Raw genomic sequence first — 17,385 nt, 5'->3', positions numbered from 1 at the left:
TGAGGACAGAAAACATCTGCTTAGAATAAAGGAGAAAAAAAACACCCAACACTTTGACTATTAAGACTTCATGTTTTCAAAGTAAAGGGAATAAAAGCTATGTGTGAAAATCTTCTGACATTGGTACATTTATAAAATGTTTGATCATAGTTATTGCCAGAACCTTCTCACAATAACTACCTGTACAAACCTCTGAAAATCCCTGTGCTGAGTCGAGGTGAAATTTATCTCACGAGCTGCTTTCCCCCTGGTGTTTGTAAGGAGGACTCCTACATGATTGTATATGGACACTCAACTTCTGTAGCACCTGGTAATTATCACAGCAGTAATTTGGAGTGTATTTATTATCAACCTTCTGCAACATTTAAGTTCACATCTTCAAAGGAAACTGGAATTATATTTTTAAAGAAACCCCACAAAACCAAATCCAATCCCAGTATATTTGTGGATGAAAATATGCTAAAGGCAGTAATGTTTCAGCATTTCTCTGAAAAGGTTTTGTTCTTCCATTTAAAAGAGAAAAGAAGGAACATTTGAGGCAAGTATTCTTCACAACAACAGCAACAAAGTTGGTTTTGAAATATCCTGCTCTGTGTAGGAAAAGTTATGATGCAGGGTTTACTGCCAGCTTTTCTGTTCACCCATATTCCCCATCTGTGCAGGGAATTTAATTGGTGTCAGTAGAAATGCAGGCTTGAGCCTAGCAACACCCAGATTAACACCTGAAGATGACACCTGGAGCCTTTTCTAAGAAGTGTAGTTGCTTTTCTAGAAATTTGAGGGTTTTTTTCTGCCTAAATTGACACTGAAGGTTTAGTTGGGATGGGGAAGGCAAAAAATTGGAAGCAGCAGTAAAATAACAGTAAGGATCCACTTTAGCCCTTAGGATCCACTGTGCCAAGCACACTTTAAAAGTTTTATTTCTGCCACTCTGTGAATGGAGACAATGAGATGAATCCAGAAAAACAAATGTGTGGACAAACCTTTTCTTTACATGTCTTCCACTTAGTGGTCTGACATCTGAGAGACATAGGGAATTATTTCCATATAATAGAGAAGAAGTGCACAGCGCTCCCTGGCACATGACCTGAAAGTTTCTCTGTCACTGGGTAGAGTTTTCCAGGGAGCAGCTGTTGCACCACAGAACTGGATCATAAAATATTCCTCCTGCCCCAATTATCTTCTCTCTGGAGAAAAGTTGGAGGATGCCACCAAGAACCAGAGCGACCATCAAATTACAGGACTTGGGTTTTTTAACATCCCAGGAGGACTTTTGTCAAACCTACAGCAGAATTATCATCTTGAATAATCTTTATATTGTTCAGCAGCTGAAGGCAGCAGTGGTTACAGGCCAGGAATCCAGGGATCAGAGGCAGCTCTACAAACCTACCATGATTCCCAAATATGTGTCCAAAAGAGAATTAAGCTGCTGACTCCTTCTCTTTTGGAGGTTTTCTGACAAAAGGGATTTACAGCAATCTCGGGTACAGTAAAAGAACCACTAAACATGATTGTATCCTTGTTTTTAGTCTTCAGTGACAATGTCTCAAGGGTTGTTCCATGCTCCTGAGCCACAGTCAGCCCCTGATGAGACAGTCAGTTCAGTCAAAACTCATAATTTTCTTCTCTGAATAGGAATGAAAGATGAAACAGTTGTTTGATTTCTCTCTCTGTGGCTTGGACACCTCATGTTGAGATGACAACATTGGTAAGAGCTTGCACACAGACCACTCTAAGAAGTGACACACCCCAGTCACTGCTTTTCTTTGCGTTCCCAAATTCCCTCACCTCCCTCAAGTGGTGGATTGCTCCCCAACCTGGTCCCTTTCTTATCTCATTCCATGTTTGCTCCTGTGAATGAAATCCAGATGCAGGTGAGAGCTGAATCCAAGCCCCTTTCATGACCCAAATCACACTCGTGCTCCCAAGCAAGTTCACTGCTTTATTCTGCTCCAAATTTCAAGCCTTCCCCATAAAGTACCTTCACTTAGGGTAATCAGAATGCATTTGCAAGCCATTAGAAAGGTCAGTGACACGTATTAAAAAAGCTATTTTTGAATGTCTGGCCCCACACTTTATCTCTTGAAATTCCCTTCATGGCTTTCTATGGCTCAAATCAAACTTCCATTGATTTCCTCAAGAATTGGATCAGGCCTTCTATGGTGCTTGCCAAAACAAAAAAGCAGAATGCAGTAAATGTATGCATCAGGAGAGCTCAAATAAAACCTGGTTAGATGAAAATATGGTTCTACTCTGAAGACTGTCTCTGTCAGTGTGGTTGTGCCTTTCCTTAGCTGACTCTTAATCATTTCCTTATCATCAGCGCCAAGTTTAATATTTTAAAATTTGGACTTTTTTCATGTGCTATAACCCTGCAAAATCAGCCTGGGATTAGAAGAGGAAGCAGGGTCTTGTGGTTAAGACAATGGACTATCATTCATTCTCATTTCTGCCACAAACACCCACCACTGACCTTCAGCAAGCTGCTAAGGGAGTGATTTTCAAAAGCACTCATCTTTGGCCTGACTCTGCTTCCTCAGAGCTAAGTGGAAACAGAAATTTACATTAATGAGAAGAGAGGTTAGACCTAAGTGTCACAGAATAAACTGTTTTCCTTCCTCATTTCCTTCCATTTTAGTAGAATTAATCCTTCTTACACATCAAATCCTTTAAAAGTGGAAACTTCAGCATGAAAAGGCACTCTTACACAGGGATTGTGCCATTGAGCTTATAAAAGCTCAGTCTTGATAGAGTCCTCAAACTGACACCAGAGCAAGTGTCCACCTTGACTGTAATTTTGCTTCTGGTTCTCTCTGGACAATGAAGTTCAGACACAAACATAATAATGGACCATGTTAAGAGAGGTCCTTCCCCAAAAGTTTTATCAATATGCTAGTTAAGAAATTGTGTAATCATCATAATGAAAGTCAACAAATAATTTAGCATAATACCAAAAATGTCCTCTAGTTTACGTGTTCCTGTCTACATTAGGAGGAAAAAAAAATAATTTTTTCTTATATGGCTAAACACACATGTGCTAAATAAGTTATAATTTTCCAGCCATATATGAACTTTAGTAAAATATTGAGGAGTTAATATACTCCAACTATATCCTGCAGTCACAGTAGTTTATCTGTGGGCAAATTACTTCTTTTCTCAGCAAAAACATTTTCTTCTTTCTTTTTTTTCCCAATTTCATCTAGATAGCTGTAAGGGCTTTGGGGTGGTGACTGGCTTTCTGTCATTGTTCCTGCAAGGCTCCCCAGTGTGGTCTCTGATCCTGAAAGACATTTCCAGATGCAATTGCAGTGCAAACAAAGGGATAGTTACTCTGAATATATTCCACCTAAAGCAATGATAAAAAACCTTCTATCTAGGAGAGAGCACCATGGGCACTAGAAAAAGTGGATATGCTTCTGTTAAACCAACTTGGAGGAAATCCATTTAAAAAAATTAGATGTCTTTTTCTGTTTTAAGTTTACCAAGAATTGGAACTAAACACATGCCATCTGAAGAAATCCCTTTCTCCCTCCAGCCATCACACTGAACTGAAATAAAACAGATGTGCTAAAATAAAAAAAATCTGTGCTTACTTGTTAGTTTTTTTTCCTTGCCCTTATTACCAACACATATGACTTGCACCAACACAGGTAAAAGCAAGAAATATTCTTCAGAAGTTTCCCATTGCTGTATTCTGCCAGTACCTGCTGTGATTCCATTCCTACAAATAATGGGTTTCTTCTGTTATATCGTCAGATCCCAGCTGCACAAAAGCCAAACGCTAAACTCAGACATTCTTACAGATTTGAAAAAACACCCCTAAAAAACAAGCCCCTAAATCTGAAACAAACACATACAAATTCAAACAGAGATTAATATTTTCAAGATTTATGGTCAGTTAATGATTATTGTATGAAGACAAGAAATCAGTCCTTTAAAAATTATCAGTTTTGATATAGGCAAATAAAATATAGTTTAAAACTTCATTCAAATATTCTTTCAGAAATAAGTTCTCAGGATGGGGTTTCATAGTTTCACCATTACATTACGAAAAATAAGTTGTTTGTAGGACACTGTGCAGTTCATAAGTTACCAGTTATAAACTAATCCTCGATATCCAGTCCAAATCCTAAGGGAAGCTTCAAGGCAGCCACTTCTTTTTGGCAATACAGCGATGAAAGATATATTGTTGAAAACCATAAAGCCTCGAGAAAAATTTAGCAAACTATCTACATAGGAATGAAATGTTGAGAGTTTGGATCATCAGCTAGGGCTTTCTGGAGAAGGAGGGGCTGCAAATATTTTTGTACAGGTTAGCTAAAGAGTCTTGAAAACAGGGGCTGCACGTGAGTGATTAGAAAGATTTTCTTGTATATCAGAGGTTTGTTTCCCAGGGATCTGCAGGTGAAAATTAGGTGTTAAATGACTATAAACTGTCCTTTTGTAAGTCTTTCAGAGACATTATCACCCCAAATGAAGGTTGCATTCAGAAAACGTACCTATGGGTATACATTTCCGAATTCCAGAGAACTCCTATTCACGAGGGCCCTTCACTTTCACACTTGGTTGTACACAAACGGCTGTAGGTGACACTGCACAAGGACTCACTGTCCCTTCCTGCACCAGTCTGGGTGAGCACAGAGGAATATTGCTTTTCCAGAACACAGAGAATTAGCAGAGGATTGCACCAGAAACAGCTGTCTCTACTCTCATTCCTTATCCAAGCAGAACTCTGGCCAGAATAAAGCCTGCAGGATTTAGTGGAGCAAGGTAGATGTGTCCTTCTGCATCAGCTGTAGAAAAGCCAAGGCATTTTAATGAGAGCATTTCAGTGGACACACAGGGCATTTTACAAACCACTGAAAGCTTCCCAAACATAAAGAACGGTAGTAAAATAAAACTTTTGTCCTAGATGAAAAGTCTTAATTGCCCTCTCTGATTCTAGGAAATAACTGTGGAAAACCTATGACGCCCTTCATGCAGCCAAGGCCATGGAGTCACCAGGCCCTTAGCCAAACTGAGCCAAAGCTTAGCCAAACCTTTCTGCCAAAGCTTTGTACATCCACCCACTCAGCCCATCAGCCTGTGGGGCTGCTGCCATGCTCTGTCCTTTGGGGGAGCAGAAATGGTGTCCCCAGTGCTGCTGAGAGCAGCCAGGCACCCCTTACAGCCTGGCTCTGGAGAGCTCCCGGGCTCCTCTCCCTGCCTGGGCTCATTGCACAAACACAGCCCTCCCTCCCTGCTGGGCAATCCCAGCAGCAGATGCACCATGGACAGGCTGGTTGAGCTCTGGGGACTTTATTTTCCAGCAGAGAAATATGGCCTTGGTGAGGATGTTCTCCCACCAAGAGAGAGAAAGGATGTTCTCTCACCAATGTGGCTGGAGGCTTCTGGGTGCTGTTCTAATGTCAATGGTCAGGTCAACTGAGACTGACTTTGCATAGGAATAATGGAAGTGACATGAAAATTTTGTCATGTTAACACCTCAGCTAGGCATCAGAGGGAAAGAAACCAAAGTCCTGGAGCTGAGCAGTCCCAGAAGCTGGAAAACCTGGAGTCAGATCTGAAGTTTATGGCAGTGTGGGTTCTGTGCACAACTTACTTACAAAATGAATTATTTTTAATTGCAGACTAATTAATGGAAAGACTTCAGAAAGCATTTGATATTTTTGGCAAAATCCTGGTTCCACTAAAGCCAATGACAAATTGTCCATGAGCCTTCTGTGGGACCATTCTTTAAGGCTTTGTTCCTCCCATCTTAAAAAAACAACCCTTTTGCCAACTTTGGGTTATTATTGAAAAGAGACATTATTAACAGAAGTATCTTCTGTTCATCAAATAATTGCACTGACTAAAGTTTGATAGAGTTCAGTGTCCACATCCTTCTGAACATGTACTCAGTGGCAGTTTGAAACACATGTTTTTTATAAATTTCTCATTCAGAAACAAAGACTGACAGTAAACCCCAAAAGCTTTGATATTTATATAAATTGCTAAATGGTTACACTGGAAAGTACATTTCAATTAATGTGTCACAGAGCATCACAGTTGTTTTAAAGTTTGCCGACCCAACAGCTTCTATAGCTCTGTGCAAGTAGCTTGGGTTTTCTCTAAATCTGTGATATGGAAAACAGTTTCCTTCCACAAGTGCTCTCCAACAAGTGATTTTTTTTTAGGTCAGCTTATTTCCCTGAGATCCAGAACATGCAATAACATTAGTATTATTTTCACCCTATTACCTATTTCAAAGATATGCTTATAGTCCCTCTTGGGTTTTATGTGAGCCCTTTATTCCAGTAAAACCCTTTAGTGAGACTTTATAGAGATTAACTACAAACCAAACACAACTTTGCCCATTTGTGTGTCAGTTTTTTAGTTTCTTATGTACTCTGCTGCCGCCTCTAGGGCAACATTGTAAAACTAGGTTTTGTTCTACAACAAGCAAAGATTAAAGTTACTTCCATACATCAAATAATGCTACAGGAGAAAAATGAGACACTGCTAACTGGATTTTTTGCTAATTTGGGAAATTAAAATGTAAAAGTGATAACAAATATCAAGTTCAGTTGTAAAACAGGTCTTCCCAGCAAAGACACAATTGTCCTATTTTAGTTCACTGCCTTTCCTAGATTTAGTGAATCTGCTCAGCTCTTGGTTCTGTGAGCAAATAAAAATCTCTTTAAAATTGACCTAACTTTCAGTTTTTCCACAGATTCAAGAGTCAAGTAGATTAGCAGGTATAAAATGCCCCTTAAATGTCAGAAACTGTCTGCGGGCTGGGAACCAGACAATGCACTTTGGTTTCAAACCTTTTGCTCTTCAAGGAATACATCAAAGTGCATTGACCAGCTCACATCCCAACGGGTGCTTGTGTTCATGGAGAGATTACAGCTTATTTCGTGATATTGATTGCACTGGGCTGGGGGTTGGTAATCTCAGAAAGGAAGAATGGTTGTCCTTGAGCAGGAGCAAAACAGTTTGTGTCACCCAGTGCTCCTGTCTCCAGCCTGCACAGGTGACCTGGAGCAGATCTTGATGGGCAGGGATCAGTGGTTAATATGTGCCTCTGCCAGTGTATCTTTGCTGGCAGATGTCAGTCATGCTGGTACTCGGGAGACCCAAGACAAAGAGAATTGGATAAACAATAAGGCAAAGCTATAGAAAGGTCAATCTGGACTTGGAATCTGCTAGCAGAGAGCTCATGTTACACATGCAATTCTCATTTCTCTGCAGTATTTAAGTAAAATAACTACCACTCCTTAGAAAATCCACTTTCTGCTTGAGATTGTCATCTCCTTGGCCCCCCTTGGATGCCGAAGGGCTTCTCTCGCCTGTTTGGCTGCTCTTGGCTAGTGGGACACATCCAAAGCAGTGTGACCTTTTTCCCTGACTTCAGAAACAAGATGGATTTTACCTTCATATTATTACACATAATTAGCCAAATGATATACAAAATGGACTAAAGGGGAAAAAAACCCTGCTGCTTACTGTTTTTTGAAGCTTCTTATTCAAAGATGTAAATCTGATAAATTCACACTCATGAGTGAATTGACATTTCTGTCTCCCTTCCCCCGAAGTCTCAGCCAGCTACAGCTCCTGCAGAACACCATTACCATATTAATACACCTTATATTGACTCCTCATCAGAGAACAACCACTAATTAGTAAAATTGACTGAAATGGAAACACAGTTGCTTTCACCTACTCCTGCTTCACTCATCAGTCCTTTTGCCCTTCAGATGCTGATATTTTCCCCACTCAAGCTCCCCTTGTCTCCATCAGTGCTCCTTGCAGCCGCTGTGATCCCCTGCATGGGCTTCCAAATCTGCCTAAGGCTCCCAGGTGTTCTTCTTATCCCATGTACCTGCCACTGCCACTTCTGTTCACTAGGTGCTGACATGTATTTTCTTTCTTTTGAAAAAATTGTTGATCCTGCATGTTAGCTGATCTCAAATTAGTCTGGCCAAAGCCTGCTGAAGGAATAGCATGGACTGTGGGGTTTGGATCACTCTCTTGCAGACTCACAAGGGCAGGCTGCAAGTTAAAATATTGACCATCCCAACTAAAATGGAAGTCCCAGAGAAAACAGTGGGTGTTTTGCTTTTGAATTTGTTTAGGTCAAAATCCCATTCTCCTCAGCTTCCCACAGGCAAAAAGTGCATTTATTGTACAGAAAGCAGGATTACTGAGTTGCTGCTGTAACTAGGATTTCCCCATGGAAAACAAATAATCTATTGAATCCAACTTCCCTCAACATTAAAAACAGAAACATGTATAAATCATGTTAGCTGGAAATGTGTGGAACACCTTCAGGTGTTTTTCCTTATTATCAAAAAATATTTCCTATGTACTTTGGTCTTAGTTCATAAATGTTCATGCCCTTAATTTAAAACTGAATAAATAAATTGCAGCCATCAGAAAATGGTTATGGAAAGTTATTCCAGAACTTGGTGTCTTTATTGTGTCTCCACAATAAACCATTGCTTATGGTGCTATGTTTTATTTCCTTTTTAAATATTATTTTATAGCAGGAAATTATTTCTGAAGTCATATGGGAAAAGTTTGATTAAAAAGTATACAAATTAGTATATTCCCAAATAATGATCCCTTCTGAATAGCGGCATGTCTATTTTTTTTATTATTATTACTCCATTTTTATACATAGGTTTTAAAGAAATTTAATATTATAAATAAACTTAATATATATAGAAATAGAAAAGCACAGTGAAAGAAAAGTAATCTCTATCACTATTCCCAAATCTATCACAGGAAAGAGCAACCCAATGGCCTCTTTCAACATGTGAAGAGGGAAAGATGTAGAGGAGACAGAGGAGGAAAAAAGGAGCCAGGATTCTTTGGTCAGATTTTGTTCATTCACTTTTGAAATGGGAATAGAAACAACTTGCATCCCCTGGGTATTGCTAAAGACTTAATTATGTTTTTTTTTTAATGATGTTTCAATTATACTTGCATGAAATGATAACTGCATATTGCCACACACACACAATTATTCATTTGTAGTCCAGTAACACATTTCCAGTGCAGTCTTATCCTCTGAGAAATTATAGACCCCACCCTACAGAGATTACAAAAATAATAATAATTCATTATTGTTTAAAAGTAAGATAATCATATCTACCAGATGGGCAATTTGTAGGGAGCTATTTCTTGCTTTTGGAGCAGGACTAGTTGGATTTGTCAGTACACACATCCAGTTTGTGCCAAGGGCCAGTAGATGGAGCTCAAGAATACAGGCGCCTTCGCAGGTTTGGAGGGTCAATGGAAGAGAGAAAGTTCCCTTCTGCTTTGCAACTTGTACCAGGATACAAGCAGAGATCAGATAACATTGAACCTGGATTAGCAATCTCGCCTAATTCCACTGCCAAGTTTACTCCCAGTTCCCAGGTGCACGGGAGCACCAGCACTGCCAGGAAAACTTTGGTCACTCACACCCTGCAAGGCTCCATGAATCTTCATCTTTCTCTTGACTGCCATAGTAAAAAATCCCAGTGGAGAAAACTTTGGGGTTTTACATACTGCTTCAAAACTTTATTTGAAAATTTAGTTGTTTCCAGTAAATTTTGTCAAGAGATTCCTAAACTCTAATTTGGTTACCACTGAGCAATAACGAGTTCACCTAATGTTGCATCTTTCCTTAGTGGTGACCAGAAATATTACATAAATACATACATAAATATTCTGTGAAGCTTTTATATCAGTGGACCTCAATAAATCAAGAAAACTGATATCAAATAGATGAATTCTAGACCTGTGCAGGGCAGTGCTCTCCCTCCCTTTCTGCTTACCCTCCATCAGGGGCTGATATTTTTTTGTTCCTGTAACATCCACATTGGACAAAAAGCTATGGGACCTTTCTCAAAGGGGAAACCTGAACTGAAGCCCTTGTCATTCAAATGAAATCTTTTTTGTGTAGTTGAGGTTTCTCCTTTTCTTTCAATTTTTTAATTGAAATAATATTCATAAAGAGGGAACACTTCTAGAAGAGAGCAAGGTGTGGCTGCTGAATTAAGATATTGTTTACTCAGTAAATCTTTACAAACAGAAGTGCATTCAAAATTATTTTAGAAGCAATTTGGTGAAACCTTGTCTTTCACAGCTCTCAAGATCTGGCTCAACACACATCTTCCAACAGAAGCTGTTACTTGAGGTTGAGGTGTATCAGCAACTTGCCCCACTGTGATCAGTGCCACGCTTCACATTTTAAAAGGATAGCTATTGTTGTTCATCTTGTTGATCTTAGCTCCCCCTTGACACAATAAGGGAAATTTATCAGGGTAAAGAAGGCAAAACTTCTCCACATCCCAGAGCACTGCTGGTGCTGGGAATGGAATTAGAGGCTGAATTGGAGCCACAGGGGCACTGCAGAGCTTGGGGGCCTGGAGAGCTGCCTCAGTGCAGCTGGGAGCAGGCTGGAACCAGGTCTCAGTTGCCTGAGGTTGTTAAAATAAAACCAATGCTAATTTTCATTTTTGCTTGGGGTGATTTCCTTTACCTTTACTCATCCTCTCGGATGAGTGCATAAATAAATAAATGCCTGCAAACTTCTTGGGCTTGTCCCCACGGAGAAGGTTTCTGCCCCTGGAGTCAGACTGCGGCCATGCACAAATTAATGTGACATCCAGCACAAGTGAAAGGAAGGAAGTCAACATCTGCAGAGTGGCAATCTGAGGATGTGGTGGTTGGAGAGGGGCATCCATCAGACCCACAAATGGTTCTGATAGATGTGAAAAGAGCTTCCCAGCCATGGGCAGTTCTCCCCTTCTCATCATCCTTTTTGCCTACCCTGAGTGTCTGCCTGCTCAGCTACACAAATTAGTTTTGTCTCACCTGGCAGCTGAATAAAGGCATGAAGCTTAAGTGGAGCAATTTTAACAGGCATTTTTAGACAGATTGCTGCAGGACTTTGGGGGTAAACTCCCCTGGCATTAGAGGCATGAAAATTTCTCTTGCTGGTCCACATGCTGCTATTTGCTGATCCAGCTGATTACTCTTCATAGGTTACATAAACTAAGAGTTTATTTATAGCTACATAAATAAATATAAACTTCAGTGAGTTTACCATCAGTAACTGCTAAAGGAGGCAATGGCAACTTTTTCCAGAGGCAAATCCTAGGCCATGTAGCTCTTTAAAGGCCAAAACCCAGTGTGAGAAAACTGCTGGACATCAGGACAGAGATTTTGGAGCAACAGGTGCTAAAAGATGAAGGCACAGTACAGTGCCCTGAAAGTGGTGTAATTTTGTAACTTGTTTGCCAATTAGGATTGAAAGCCAGTATTCCCACATTTTACAATGGGTACGAAAAATTAAGAGAATGAAAAAAAGAAAGTTGGGTCAACAATCTCTTTTCTTTCAAGACGATGTTCCTTTCATCCCTCTCTCTGGGAATGTATATTAAGAAATACTTTTCTTCTTGCCATAGTAAAGCCTCAAAGAGATAAGTAAGTGACATCCTGGTAACTGCTTATGACTCGAGAGGAAGATTTTGAATGCTGGCACATGGTGCACACTTTACTGTGGCAATAGTGCAAGCTCAGATTTATTGGGACAGTTCCTCATATCAGTCCGAAGACTGTCACATCCCGTTTTCACTAGTGTCATGTAATTAATCTTCCCTTGACTTAGAGTCAGACCTCATCATTCTAAATACCATAATAGATTTTTAAATGAGAACATTAATAACAAGGTCTCTCTATTATTTACCTTGGCTGGAGTAATGAAAACCAAAAAGGAGATGGCTACTCCCAAGGGCAGGGGAGGAGAGGCGTAAGAAGGAAATGAAGGTTGTTGACCTTCCTGCAGAAGAGCCCAGGGAAAGGGTATGATTTGCAGAGCTTCAGCTCATCACTGAAAAAGAGGTTGTTGTTGTAATTTCTATTAAGGACTTTGGAAGCACTTCCATACAATGGTGATGAGTGCCATAGGCATACTTAGATAGCTCTATTAAACAATAAAGCATAAAGGTATAATATGTCAGCCTTTTTTAAAATAAAGAGAGCTATGTTGAACTGGAATTTCTTCTGCCAGTAATCAGACTTAATAGTTTATTTAAATTTGACAATATAAGAATGCTGAGCAGGATTTTTGCAAATCAGCTCCCGGTTTTGGGTTGTATTACAAAAGTTTAAGTAAAAAGCCAGAGGCAACAATTCCATCTGAACAGACTTTGGTAAGCTGTGAGAGTATAAGATATTTTTCATTCCACGCCTGTATCCTTACTCTTTTTGAAATGTATGCAAAATGCAGATATTTCTATAGATATGGGAACACAGTACACAAGGCAATGAAATTGTGACACCTCATTCACATACCAAATAAGAACAGAAGCAGCCCAATATCAACCCAGTTTCATGACAAGAACTATGAAGAGGGCAAAATGGTAGAAAAAACCACAACCTTGTATAAAGGACAGGGTTAAAACTAGACTCTCATGCTACCTTTCTGCCTCTGCACTCCATTAAAATGAAAGGGCAAATAAGAAATGCATTTCAGAGTTCAGTCACAATTATCCAAACCCTACTGAGAACATGGAGCGAATGCAGATTACCACAATTTCAAGAAATCAATGGATTTTTCAGGGAAATGTAGGAATGGTTCCACAACCAGAGGCTAGATGCTGTGACTGATGGAGAAAGTTATTCTCCAGCTGTTCTCTGAAAGTCAAACCCATTCCAGAGCATGGAATGGCAAGTGGAGGGGATCAGGCATCTTCTACCAAAAATTTATACTCTTTGGTACTTCAGTGCCCTTTACTAGCCAAAGTGATATTATCCAGCTGGAAACACAGGACCTGAGCCAGGTTTGTTTGTACACTAGCAGGGGCTGGAATACCCTCCCTGGGAGTGGTGGCCAAACACTGGGGATGAAATCCTAGTGGAGAAGAGCATTCTAGAAGAAGTGGCATCACATCAGGGTGAATATCCACCACTGCAGGTTGAAATGATCAGAAACAGCAGAAGTGCTATTCGAGGGTCAAGATCCATCAAGGGAAGGTGCCTGAAACACATTGGAAAGCATTCCTTGCTCCTGCTGAACAACTCAAAGGAAAAGGTCCCTGAAAGCCTATAGAGATAAGTAACAGAAATTGGCCACAAGGAGCTTACAGTTCAAACGCTGGAGTGGAGCAAGAATTTTGGTAAGCAGAGTTAAGCCCAGCTGACAAGTTCTGACTAGAGCCATCAGCAAGGAAAGCCTGGGAATACAGGCATTGCAGTCAGATTCTGAGATACCTGGAGTCTCCAAATAGCATGAGAGATTTAGAAAATGTTTTCAGGACAGTGTGCTGGTCTTGATTATTATTTACAGGTGAATTCTTCAGAGAAGGTAGAAAATACCCTAGTGTTTTAGTGTTGTATACATTTTCCAACCTCTCTATTTTTGTTTTGTGCCATCTCTTTTAATAACAATGACAGCAGTACCTCAGCTGGAAGAATCAGAAAAGGGGACATGAAATATGGTCAGTCAGAGTGACACACTTTACTTTTATTATTTCAAATGAAAAATTTGATTTGAGAGCTTTTGGGGGGTACTATTCTTAATTTATAACAGAAGATGTTGAAACTGATGAATGCCATAGATCATTGTATTCCAGAATGGCACCTTGAAATGTTAAAAGCATTAATCTAAAATGATATACTATATCCAGAAACTGAAATGGGTTAGTATGACTTTTCTTCCTTCCAAAAATTCATTGAATGAAATCTACCACAGGACAATACAGCTTTCTAAAAGTTTCTTGTCTCAAATTTCATGTAATTTCAAACTTATTTCCCAATTGTTCTGTAACTTGCAAACAGCAATTAACAGAAACAGATCTTTATAATCATATAATCATCATTATAATATCCTTTTCTATGGCATATTTACTCAATTCCTAGAACACTTTATAAATCACAAAGTGGTCTAGTCAAGCATGCTGCCAATTCATGACAGCAGCAAAAGGAAAGGGACTTGCTGAAAATGGCTATTTAGTTTTGTGTCTGCTGACCTGAAAGAACAATCCATGAAACAGAGTAAAGGAAATGAACACAAAACAGTCAGGACAGGACTGTCTAGAATCACTTGATTACCCCAGACTCTGTAGGGGTGGGAGATGCTGATAGAAAGAGAGATATTTACTATAATATTCTTTTAAAAGCACCCAGACATCCTTGTTAATCACATGGATAAATGTATGAGATACCCGTAACTCAAGGGCCACAAGCTGTCCTAAGGAATTTCCAGTTTAAATAGACATGACAGCCAGAGAGTAGGAGAGGAGGAATATTATCATATCCAGTCATACATAAGGTTTTGAAGCACCTACAGATTATGTGCAATCAGGCTCATCCCTATCACTGGAAGGAGATTAGGGGTATTTTATCTCCCTTGTGTGCCACATGCCACGTGCTACTGTGGCAATACCTGTCTCTGTCCATTATGCAGAGGGAGTCTGGGGCAGACCTGAGAAAATAACCCATCTTCAATGCCCAAAGCACTGACTGGAATCAGACAAAGCAAAAAAAATTCCCCTGCTTCTGTGATCCAGATCCTCCTGTAACAAACATCCACTCTGCCTTTGGCTGCTACAGAAGAACAGACACACAGCTCAGAGAGCAGCTCTGGAGAAAAATACATCACCTGTGAGGGCAGTAACTTTACTGGCACTCTTAGAGTTCCCCTGAACTCTCTAAGCGTTGTGGGTCTTCCTGTGCAGCCTTTTTTTCTGCTCAAAGTCCCAGTAAAGTCAATAGCAAATGCTGTCAGGATGCAGAACTAGGACCATGTGCTTTGTATGGTTCCCAAACAGAATTGTCCTCAGTAGAAATAACTATTTATTACTTTTCACTATAAAAAAACGGGTTTAAAGCATCTTGAAAGCTTTCTGTACATACATATATGATACCCAAGGCTCTGTTCTCCAAGACTTACATGCCCATAAAGTATATATCAAATAGTCTTGAAGACACTCCAATGTCCAATCTTTTGTTCTTGCTGCCTCTTTCTTGCTACTCTTCACAAAAGTTTTGCACCCTGATCTTCAGGCTTCTTTAGCAGAAAAAGTGGGTGGCAAAGCCTAGAGCAAGAAGCAAAAGGAGTGGGCCTATAATAGTGACTTAATGAATGCCAAAAGTGATCTCTTGCCTATGTGAGCTAATTTATCATACCAACAAGACCAGGAGTGGCTGCAGCAGTGGTACAGCTCTGAGGCTGCAAAACCAATCTTTTTGCCAAATTCCCCAAAGGAAAAAGAGAAAAGAGCAGCTCTGTTTAACGGATCATGATAAGTCACAATTGTCATTACTACATTTCAGGGCAACATGCTTTATTTAGCTCTTTAACCTTGGCCTATTTGTTATCAGCACAGTCGAGAATAGTTTGTATTCATAAGGAGACTTGTTTATTTTGTAACATAATCCTTTTCTTTGTTAACATGAAAGCACAGTTCATCCAGGTCTGCAATGTTGTTCCATGAAAAATGTCTCTTGATAAATGATTGCCAGGATTAGATTTTATTTTATTTTATTTCAGTCTTGTTCCCATATGATTCTTACATAATGGGAAACATGCAAAACATTCTTAAAAGTGCAATTCCTGGTCATTCAGTAAACACTCCTTTCTCTCATATTTCTAGGCAGTGTAAGAGATGTTTACATATTTTGTGAATTTATGAAGCTTGGAAGAATTTGTTTTGAGCACGTCAACTTTTTCCTGTAATTTAGACACAGATTTTTACCTTCATTCCCTAAGGATAATTGAACAAAAAAATAAAAAAGCCAAACCAAAAAGTATACATTTTTGCTCCTCTCTCATTTTGCTCACACACAACTTCAGGAAAAACTTCAGCACACAGATGAGAGAGAAAATTACACTAGAACAGGTGGCTGCTGTTTTATGGCACCAGTCTTGCATTTCCATAAGCAGCTTGCGACTCCCTCTTCTGTCCTCAGGCTTTCAGGTTACTAACACAAATAAAAATACAATTGTCACAAATTTTATTTTCCCTTCTCAAAATTCCAGCTTCTCTGAGCTTCAAGGTAGGCTAGAAGAAGTGGAAGTACAAGGGAAACAAGGTTTCTAGTCGTCTTGCAAATGTATATTTAGATTACTTCTTCAGTCTGCCCTTGAGCAGACACATTTATCAAGTGGAAAATATCTCTTCAGATAAACTAGATGTACTACCAATAGGAAACATCAGAATGTCTGTCAGGAGCATTGTACTGGCTGTTGCTCGGGGCCATGTTAGCAAAGGAATTTTAACTCTTGGAATATGGGATCCTGGGGATTTAATGCAGCTTCAAACACAGAGAACCTAATTTCATTGTTAAGCACTCAAATTTCTTCTAAAACTGTCGTTCCTCTCTATTTGCAGTTGAGAAACTGATGGGTTTCTTCCCTGTCATTTTCTTGCTGTGGCTCTTTATAGTTAGCAGAAGCAGGTCAGGAGTGGCCACTCTGCACCTTGGGGAGGTTTTTTCAGTGTGTCCTGAGTTTTTGCCCTCCTTCCTTTCTGCTTACCTGTGCAGACGTGGTGTTACATTTATATTTCAACATCTTTCTCAAGTATGGAATTACAGACATTTGTCCTCTGAGCAGAAGTAAGGACAGACCAAGAAACATCTAGCACAGGCTGCTGAGCACATTTTATATTAAATAAGAAAGAGGTATCTCTTTGAGTGTGAAAGAAAAAAAAATCTGCCATGTTCATATTAAAGTTGAAATTCTGAACATGAAGGCTCGTGGGTAGGAATATCTTGTTCACCTATTATTCTCCAGGAATGTTTTCCATAAAGCTTTATGATGGAACACATAGTAAACAGAAACAACCTTCATCATTCACAATCATTTAATCATGCTCACAGCACACACTTCATCCCAGCTGCACTCTGGATTTTGGGTTTCTCTCCCTCCCATCCACTAGGCAGAGATAAATTTAGGTAGGCTTTGATGTGTTTGAACTTCTGCTTCTGAAAGAGGAAAGGGAAAAATACCCAAAACAAAGCAATTTCTGTTTCAACAACAAAAATACCACATGTGGTCAGGCTACTTAGTCTTTTTCAAGAGAGGAAAAGTAGGATTACACTTTCAGGTTTAAGATGGTTTATTATATGGATGAAACAATAATCTTGGTACTGCAAGATGACCAGGTGAATTTCCTAAAAGCTGGTTGGATTAACCTGAGTATAGAGCCAGCAGCTCACTGCACAACTGATTGTTTTCAGGACAGGCAGTGAGGGTCTATGTGAGACCAAAAGCTCATTTCAACCATTCTTCTATATTAAAAGGTCTTGATTCCAGCAGGATTTGGATTCCACAAGAGGAGCCTTCTGGGGCTATAACCACACTTAAGGATCTCTGGAAATGCCTCTTGGGTATCCTTTGTGCTT

This window comes from Lonchura striata, chromosome 7 (assembly GCF_050655825.1).
Source record: "Lonchura striata isolate lonStrDom1 chromosome 7, ASM5065582v1, whole genome shotgun sequence".
NCBI lineage: Eukaryota > Metazoa > Chordata > Aves > Passeriformes > Estrildidae > Lonchura > Lonchura striata.
The sequence above is the reverse complement of the archived record's forward strand: the minus strand, read 5'-3'. Positions refer to the sequence as shown.